Source organism: Dreissena polymorpha, chromosome 14, assembly GCF_020536995.1.
Source record: "Dreissena polymorpha isolate Duluth1 chromosome 14, UMN_Dpol_1.0, whole genome shotgun sequence".
Taxonomy (NCBI): domain Eukaryota; kingdom Metazoa; phylum Mollusca; class Bivalvia; order Myida; family Dreissenidae; genus Dreissena; species Dreissena polymorpha.
Window position 1 is genome coordinate 23,901,658 of NC_068368.1, and position 10,546 is coordinate 23,912,203.

The 10,546-nt window shown below is 35.1% G+C and overlaps 1 long non-coding RNA gene across 1 annotated transcript; it reads left to right on the forward strand.

Moving 5' to 3' along the window:
• Positions 1–3,123: 3,123 nt before the first annotated feature.
• Positions 3,124–10,328, forward strand: LOC127857517 (uncharacterized). Its single transcript, XR_008038395.1, has 4 exons — positions 3,124–3,738; positions 4,322–4,433; positions 7,083–7,163; positions 9,677–10,328. It is a non-coding gene; the product is annotated as an uncharacterized LOC127857517 (long non-coding RNA).
• The last annotated feature ends 218 nt before the right edge of the window (positions 10,329–10,546 follow it).

Here is a 10,546-nt window from a genome sequence, read left to right on the forward strand (position 1 = left end):
GAGACAGTAGGAAGATATTTTTTCTGAGACTTTTTTTGAAGACCATATATTTGGTATTTATAAGCACATTTTAAAATATTGTTATTTTATTTTGCGTTAACAAGACATTCCATAAAAGAACATGAAAACAACAACAAATATTCACGATAATTCTCGGAAATAGACAAAGTAACCGGATATGGTATTTTACTGCGCAGATTGAGCGCGCAAATCGAGCGCGAAAAGTTCTACGTGAGACGAAGTTCACAATCTGTACACCGTTCTTTATCAAGGTAAGTGGATTTTCTTATGTAAACACATAACAAGGGAAGTATGAGTGTTTTCCTGATCTGTTAATTATGTTATAAAAAGCTATTTTAAGTTATTGAAAGTGATTTATTTGACGCCAACAACTAAAGTTTTTGCGGCCATGTTGTTGTTGTTGTTGTTGTATATCTTCACCACCTTTGTAGACGAACCTCTACCAGATCTGTAGATTAGAACAAAAGGTCATCGTTCCAACCACCAGTATCGTGTAGTCCTTCACCGTCTATGAACACAGTAGTACAGTCCACTCTCGTTATCTCGACATCGGATATCTCGATATTCTCGATATGTCGAAGTAAGCTCAATGTCCCAACTTTTTTCCTTCTTTATCTATATAAATAAACATCGCATATGTCGATTTTCGTTATGTCGAATAATTCGATATCTCGATATAAAACTTTGTCCCGAGTCCCGATTTTACATGTTTTTACTGTGGTTTATCTCGAAGTGCGAATAACTGTTCCAGTGTCAGCAAAAGGTGAGAAATTTTTCCTTTGATACTTCACCGTTCCGCTCCGCCCGGCTGCTCCCGATACTGTGCGGTAGGAAATCGATCCGTTAATTGCATCAATAATCACACGCGTGTAATGTCGTTAGCCATTAACACTTGAGTAAGGTCTGTCACTTTAACTGTCACTTTAACATCAATTAACTGCAATTAATATACAGCCTGCCGAAAGGCCGAAATACTAATTGTTTTTACAAACAATATTCCAAAATGCATTGAGTTATATTTTTACTAATAATCGATTGAACTTTGCATTTCAAACTACAAAATGTACATGTACAGTTCAGTATTCCGGAACGTGATTTACGCATGATCAGATGGAAAACCCTCGTCTTGATTGGACGTCAATTGCATCATAACTTTAAATAGCAACATTACCGGATGTTTTCTCGACAGTTTAGAAATATTATAACCGCATGCAATTATGTTATACTTAAAACGTCATTTAAAGCATTTAAATAGCAAAATTAATCGTGCCTCGTAAAAACGCGTATATATCAGGTAGAGAGTATTATTCCACACGGTGACGGCTTTAGTTAGACCTCTTAGCTGGTATTTAGATGTTAAAAACAAGGTAAATTTTCGTCTCATATTTCTTTGAAAACGCCTAATCGGATATCTCGAACTCTCGTTATCTCGATATTTTTTCTTGTTCCCGCCGACTTCGAGATAACGAGAGTCAACTGTATATACACAAATATTGTCTTTTCTTACCGTCTCTGAGTTTCTGCGCTCATCCGCTAGGGTCAATCCGTATTAATTCGGACAAAGGACGAAATTTGGACAATACTTCTTCCCAAGCACACTTAATCTAGCCCCAGGCCTTCAGCGCCTACAGCGCTTTGATTTATACTACGAAATATGTTCGTTTACTGCAAAGACGTCAACACAACGCGTGTATGACTGTTGCATGTACAAGTGATGCTTTAACGCAGAGTTCTCGTAAGTTTCATAATAAGTTCTTGTAAGCTTTAGCGGTTGAAAAAACGAGGCCGTCGCCTGTTTCTAACAACGGTTTATTACTTATCAAAATTTGACGGGTATTGGAGCGCTTTTTGTGCGTTTATAACCATTGCAAGCGATTGTCGTGTGATGCTATTGTTGATGTTTATGTGCATGTTGGCAGAGCATGCACATTCGTTCGGAGACTGCGGGTGCTTCATGGTTAAAAAAAAAACGCCCAACCATATTCTGATTGTTCGCCTCATTGTTGAGACCGACTTGCTTGTATGTGGGGACATTTTCTGCAAGGTTATCACACTACATTCCAATGATACGCAAGCAGACAAAGTATCATATATTTACCGGCTACTTGCTAACGATGTTATAAAATAAATAAAAATAAATAACTCCCAGAGTCTTATTCACCTGTTTAAACTGTAAGATCTGATGATAAAACAGCAAGGCTTCTTTAGATTATAATGCCTCTGTTAAGACTTGCATATACATGATATGAGTATGGATAGCTGTGAAATTCGGTCATGCCGGTAAAAAGGATAACTTTCCTTTCACATTAACGCAAAGTTTAGGCTATGCTGTTATCGAATTAAGTTGCAATTCACATAAAGTAACATTAATTGATGAAACTGTTACACATGCAGAGCATTGGTCCAGTCACAAAGTATGGTTCAGATCGATATTAACATATTAAAATATACATGTTATAATTGCTGATGACAAAAACAACAACAACAGATTGCCAGATTAAATGATTTAATCATCGAATAAAAGTAGCTATAATATACAATTATGTGCATCCGATCTGCTTTAAACCACAGTTTACGATATCGCTTTGAGGTCGATTTTGTGAAATTAACTTAACGAGCTCCGTTAAGGTACGTGCGTTCTGAGGCAATCAAAAGATAACCTTAAGGGACATAAATGGCCTTATGGTAACTTCCAGATACAGGTCTCCGATCTGTAAACTAAATTTCTAGCGGAGATCATACCGTGTAGACATACGTATCGGACAACTGCTTTTTCTTTTGAAAAACAACATTAGCAATTTTTAAACACATTCCGATAGAACAACCGGGGTAAGCACGATTTACTGAAACAAATATATAAATTAGTGTGGATGGAGGACAAATTGCATAGTTTGTTTTAGTAATGAAATATGCTGTAATATTATTTTCCATAATTAAGATTTAAAAATTTACAAGTCTGCTTTAGTACTAGATGTTTCATGAAAGTCACGCTTATCGATACAACGAACGTTTATGTAACGTTGAGTGTTCGGTATTTGGATACAAAATGTTTTATACAAAAACTAAATATAATATGTATGGAAAGCCAAAGGGGACCCCCGCTAAAATACATATACTTATATAGTAAATATCGGGATTGTCATTTTTCGCGGAACTTTCACTTTCCGCGAAAAACCAATGCCAGCATGGCCATAAAACACTACATACAAATCGAAATCTAAAAAGCGCGGAACTTTCATATATTTTCCGTCGGAGCAATTATTTTTCAACCCTGTAGAAAAAGCGGGCTCAATTAATCGCGCGGAACGTTATTTATCTACTCTGTACAAATAGTAGTGTTTAAAATCGCGCGGAGATTGTAGAATGCTATTTTAAGAAGTCTATTAAAGAGAGAAAATCCAGTAAATACCAGATCCAAAAAGCGCGGAACACAAATATCGTCCGCGAAAATTAAGCATTGAATTACTGTACAAATCTCGGGTTGTTAGGTGTTAGAATCCCTAGTTACCCGAAAAATTTGATTGGATCCGATACTTAGAAATAACCAATCAGATACTTTGTAACAAATGCAACACAATCAGTAAGTATAACGTTTCAAGATGGCGGAGCGAATTGCATGGTTATTGTTTCTACTCGATGGATTCGCAGATAATTCGGAAATAGATCAGATTGGGATCAATAACTGTATTGCATACGATCATTTACATGTATTACCAGGTTTGTATTTGTACTTTTTTAATATTGTGTAAAACTATCCGATAATATGCATAATGTTGACAATTGTTAATTGAATGAGCCGCGTTCTGAGAAAACTGGGCTTAATGCATGTGCGTAAAGTGTCATCGCAGATTAGCCTGTGCAGTCCGCACATGCTAATCAGGGATTACACTTTCCGCTTTTATGGTATTTTTAATTTCAAGGAAGTCCCTCCTTACCGAAAATGAAGTTTATGCGGAAAGTGTCGTCCCTGATTAGCCTGTGCGAACTGCACAGTCTTACGCTAATCTGGGATGACACTTTACGCACATGAACTAAGTCCAGTTTTCTCCGAATGCGACTGAAATAATAACTTATTGTAATGTTAATGTTATGTACTTGTGTCTTGTATTCGTTCAGTTGAACGTCAATATATTAATACATTTATTTTTGTTTTCAACCTATTAATTAAAATAAGGTATTGTTTTTAATCCGTTTTTAGTTTCGTTATAGCTGACCTAGATTAAAACATTTCGTCATAAATTAATAAATAAAATTATTAATAAATTTATGTTTTAATATAATTTATATATAAATTTTGTAGGTGTGTGTTGCCAGTAATGGTTGAAGATATGCCAAACAAATTGTGCCTCTCTATACAGACAGATTTCAGGTCTCAATTTCGACTTCAAAGGTCAACATATCACTGATATCAGGTTTGTCAGCTATTGGTTTGTATTATTCTTATCCACATTGCAGCAAGAATAACTGGATTACTTAACTTTTCAATAGCTATTTCATGTAGATCTAATTTAAATTAATCATGTTTCTAAATCATCCACTAAATGCGGCTAATTCTCCACTTGTTGGAAGTTTTTTGTGATAAAAACTTGGAGTAGATTTTATTTTACTCCCAAACTTCCTTTAAGAAAGCCCAACAGCTGTAGAGTGATGGAAAATCTACTTCTTAAAAGTATTTATAAGTGAATAGACCCTTTTCACAATAAGCCAATATAGCAGGTAGTCAAATGATTGCAGAATTCCAGAATGAGGCTGAACGTGTAGAGATTTCTAATAGTGCATCGCAATATCGCTCTGCTTTTGATCATTCAGCTAGATCTACTTAATGATATTGCCAACACAAGTTGACTTCGTCAGAAATAGCCATTAATTACTTAATATATACTTTCCATTTTAAGTGCCAATATATGAAATACATTTTCTTGATTAAAGTACTTGTTTGTATTCTTGTTTGTATTCTTTTTTTTTGCACAAACTCTGACACTCCAAGTATGGCTTTCAATTCTTAGTGTGTGTAAATTGACAGTCTAAAACTTATTGGATTATCTGTAACTCTTTGTTTGCGCATTATTTGGGTGATTAATCAATTATTTTATTTATTGATAGATCTTGCGTTTAAATTCCCCTGTATTCAGCACAAACCCATAACCTCTTTATGATCAGATACTGTGCAGACAAATACTAAATAACAACGTGATGTCATAAACCACATGTTGTAGATATCTGGTCATTTAAAACAATTAATGACACCTCCATGTGATCATGGCGTCTCATGGTTGTAGCATTGCGTAGCCGTTTCTTGGAATAATTTAACGCCAAATACTCAATTGTTGCTTTTACTGAACATAAAAGATATTGTCAACATTGAAAGTCATCTGTCCAAAAAGATTGTCAGAAACTAAATACTGTATACATATTAGCCAGTTTTATCATAATTATAAAGTGCTTTATACCTATATATTTTTAATATTTCAAAAATTTAATGCTAAACATTTGTGTCATTTTCTTCTATTTGATAGGACTTTGTCTGATGCTTGATTCAACTCTTACACGTTCTATAATTCATGAAATTGTACACATCCTACCTTTGAAAATTGTAGTCTTACAATACTAAGTATTGTATACTGCTAATTTATGACTTCGATTTGTGCAATAATCGATGTTTAGTCTTCAGACCACATTTACTCTGATGCTTATGGGTAACTGGAAATTGTATGCCCCTGGAAGGGTGGCATATAGCATTTGAACTGTCCGTCAGTCAGTCAGTATGTCCGTCTGTCCGGAAAAAAAATAACGTTGGCCATTACTTTTGCAACATTGAAGATAGCAACTTGATATTTGGCATGCATGTGTATCTCATGAAGCTGCACATTTTGAGTGGTGGAAGTTCAAGGTCAAGGTCGTCCTTCAAGGTCAAAGGTTAAAAAAATATATGTATAATTAAAAGCGGCGCAGTAGTGGGCATTGTGTTTCTGATGAACACATCTATTGTTATTTATAAAGATTAAATATAATTCATTAATATACACTAATAGTACATAACTTATGTCATTGAATCATTATTTAGGTGTTATAATTTTTATATTTGAATTACTTATCAATTTTTTTACTTAACACAGCATGACATGTGATGGTTGTCTGTATTCATATGTTTGACTTAATTGTAACCAGTGTCAGTGCGCATTAAAATCTTGATATTCAACGCAATTTGCATAGCAAAAGAAAATGCAGTTCCACGTTCAGCCTTGTTCTGCAATTCAACGCGTCAGGTGATATGATTGATATCTAAAAATAGTATCGGTGTTCATATTGTGAAACTGGTCTATAATTCGATACTGATTAATTTGATGAATCAAGTTAATTTTTGTTAAATATCTGTTAAATATTTATGCCCCCCTCCGAAGAAGAGCAGGTTTATAGTTTTGCACATGTCGGTCCGAATGTCCATATGTCTGTCCACCAGATGGTTTCCGGATGATAACCCAAGAACGATTTTGCCTAAGATCATGAAACTTCATAGGTACATTGATCATGACTCGAAGATGACCCCTATTGATTTTCAGGTCACTAGGTCAAGGTCACGGTGACCCTAAATAGTAAAATGGTTTCCCGATGATAACTCAAGAACGCTTATGCCTAGGATCATGAAACTTCATAGGTACATTGATCATGACTCGCAGATGACCCCTATTGATTTTGAGGTCACTAAGTCGAAGGTCAAGATCACGGTGACCCAAAAAAGTAAAATGGTTTCCGGATGATAACTCAAGAACTTATGCCTAGGATCATGAAACTTCATAGGTACATAGATAATGACTCGCAGATGACCCCTATTGACTTTCAGGTCACTAGGTCAAAGGTCAAGGTCACAGTGCCAAAAAACGTATTCACACAATGGCTGCCACAACAATTGACAATCCATATGGGGGGCATGCATGTTTTACAAACAGCCCTTGTTTGAAATTTATTTTATGACATTAAAGTAATGTATAGGGAATTTAGTTACCTACACATTCTTTGAAAAGAAATTTGAATTGTAAATGTATACTTCATTTATTTTGTAGGAATTCTGTACAACTGTGGAACCATGTATGGTACGTGACCGCACAATGTTGGTTGGCAAAAGGATATTGGAATAAGCAAAGGTAAATTGTATGTGAAGGAGTCTTGACAATTGCAAATATGGTTAGTTTTTTTGTAAATCTCGCAGAAAGTGACCCTAGCCTTCATATATAAATAAAAAGCTGAAAGAGTATTTATGAAAAATCGTGTAATCAAGTTTGCAATATGTTACATTTTATTTATAAGCTCATCTTTTTTTTTTGAAAAAAAAAGAGATATTGTCATCATCTTGGCGTCGGCGTCTGCGTCGGTGTCGGCGTCCGGTTAAGTTTTGCGTTTAGGTCCACTTTTCTCATAAAGTATCAAGTATAAAACTTATTTACTTACTACCATGAGGGGACTGGGCAGGCAAAGTTAGATAACTCTGGCATGCATTTTGACAGAATTATGTGCCCTTTTTATACTTAGAAAATTGAAAATTTGGTTAAGTTTTGTGTTTAGGTCCACTTTATTCCTACAGTATCAAAGCTATTGCTTTCATACTTGCAACACTTACTATCATAAAGGGACTGTGCAGACAAAGTTATGTAACTCTGACTGGCATTTTGAAAGTATTATGTGCCCTTTTTATTCTTAGAAAATTGAAAATTTGGTTAAGTTTTGTGTTTTGGTCCACTTTACTCCTAAAGTATCATAGATATTGCTTTCATACTTGGAACACTCGAAAATTATCATAAGGGGACAGTACAGGACAAGTTGAATAACTCTGGTTGTCATTTTGACAGAATTATGGTCCTTTTCTTACTTAGTAACTTTGAATATATGGTTAAATTTTGTGTTTTGATCTACTTTACTTCTCAAGTATCAAGGCTATTGCTTTCAAACTTCAAATACTGTCATGCTATCATAAGTAACTGTAGCTGGCAAGTTGAATTTTACCTTGACCTTTGAATGACCATGACTCTCAAGGTGAAATTATTAAATTTTGCTAAAATTTCCATAACTTCTTTACAAGCGTTACAAAGCAACTCTTATCTGACATACCACAATAGACTCCACCCAAACCATCCCCCACGCCCCCCCCCCCCCAAAAAAAGAAAAAAGTACTTTTTTTTTCATTTTGAAAGATCAACTTATAAATGACCACACCCTCACACTATACCCCCTGCCAGTGCTCCAGATAACATGCTTGAAGGCGTAAACACGAATTAAATTTCTTAAATAACGATTTAGATTTAAAATCTTTGCGTAAAGTTACGCATTGAAAAAATGAAACACGAATTCGAAATTTTCGAACGTGCGTAAAACTTCCAATAGCAAATTATATACGGTAAACATTTCATCCCGGTTCCGACACGTCTAGGCGCTCAATTAAAACTACAACTCTAAAATCTTTTATATTTAATCGTCACTCAAGCGTTTGCTGTGAGGAGGAGCCACACCTAAGAACCGTCGAAAGGCCAAACGGTCTCGATTCTGTTCTCTTAGTATTGCAGATGAGTCATTACTGTTTATTGTACCTTTTTAATTACACTTATTGTATTTTTTATACATAAGTAATCAACTGTATACCTATTCAATATGTCATTAAAATTAAATGTTCAATAAAGTTTTTGATATGACTTTAACGGCGACCAAAAGGCCATTATGACCTAAGCCGAAGTGTCAGTGACCGTTTTACATAAAAAAATCAAAATGGCCGACCGAAGCGGTATATCGAAGCGTGGAAGGCAAAATAAGCCATTTCAGTGTCTAAAGTCCACGCTGCATGCATTCTTTCAATAAGATTCAAATACCCAAAGCATGGTTTCGTCAAAAATTGATCAACTTATAAGCTCTTGCGTAAATGACTGTGAATCTAAAGCACTCAAAAAACATTCACGTTCAGACCAGAAAAAGCTGTCCGATTATGGGAAAGCAACAGACGGAGAAGGAAAGCCAGGCTTTTCCAAGACTATAAACCAAAATGTTGAATTGTTGATGTGTCAAAAACAATGAATAAAAAAATATTTGGTAATATATTGATTAAAATGAATTTTATAGATAGGGGGTGAAATAAGAATTAATTTTTAAAATAGGGAGTAAATAAGAATTTGACCAAATTTTTATCTGGAGCTCTGCCCCCTGCCCATTTTTTTTAAACATGGCTAAAAAACACAAATATTTATTTTTATCATTTTTGGAAGATAGTGTAATAAATGACCACACCACCACACTATACACCCTTCTGCACCCCACCTCTCCCTCCTTTGTGATTGAAGTATTGAGATACGTCCCTTCAACTTTAAAAAAAATAGATGAGAGGTCTGAACCCGCAGGGCGGTGCTCTTGTTAACAATCAAATGAGACATAACTTAGAAGCTTCACTTCATTTACTTTGTCAGGCTGGCGTAGTGGATATGGTGTTCACCTAGTGATGGGAACATTTTGGGTTCAACCCTGTTTATTAGCGGTCTCTTTATCTTCATATATACAAAGTACTGATTACTCCCAGAAAACAGACTCTAGAATGTCTTAATAAGCATAAAGCTTTCAATGCAATCAAGCATAATTAATATGGCTAAACTCTTGCATGAATTTTACTTTTGTATTTCAGGGACTCAACATTACACAGTCATTTCAACATGTAGAGTCTTGTCAGCAATGATGGAGCAGTACATCAGATTTCCAGAATCTCGTCATGAGCTGAAGATCATTGCCTATGGATTTCATGAATGATGTAGAATGATTGGACTGTTGATGGAACCCACAGTGCATGTCCTGCTTCAACATCTGAGCATAGGTCCTTGTTTATCAGCAGTTTAGTTCTTCAAGCAGTCTGTGACAGTAACTTGTAATGTTTGGACATATGACCTGGATGGCCAAGTTCTGTGCATGATGCCCATTTAAATAGGAACGGCCCAGTGGCGCATTAAATGGACATTTTTCGAATGTTCTCGAGGATTCAGCTTACCGCCTGACAAGAAATATTGCTTTTTGTTCCGTATCGAGGCCATGGACATTTGTATCATTTGCAAAAGATACTGCTATATTTGTGCCTTTGTTCATGCTTTATAGTTGATTAACAATTGGAAGCCATAACCTGTTTTATAGGATGGTGTTAGTGGGACAATGAATTTTGTAAAGATTTAAAGACTGGAAAAGATAATTAAAAGTCAAAAGAGTTCTGCTATTGTTAAGCATGCTTTATTGATTTGTAATGTTAGAAAGATAGCATTATTAACAGAATAAAATGTCCATAATTTGAATATTCTACTGTTTTCAGCAACATTTAATTTGATATAGTACAAAATGCTGCATCATGTTATATCATGATCTGTTTTGTGAACAATGACCTTTCAATGTATATTTAATAATTTGTCAATGGGTGTTACACGCATAAGCCCTACCATTAGCCCAAAAAGGAATTGCTTAGGAGTTTTGCCACCTTCTAGAGAAAAATACTTCTCAGAAACAATTGCATTTT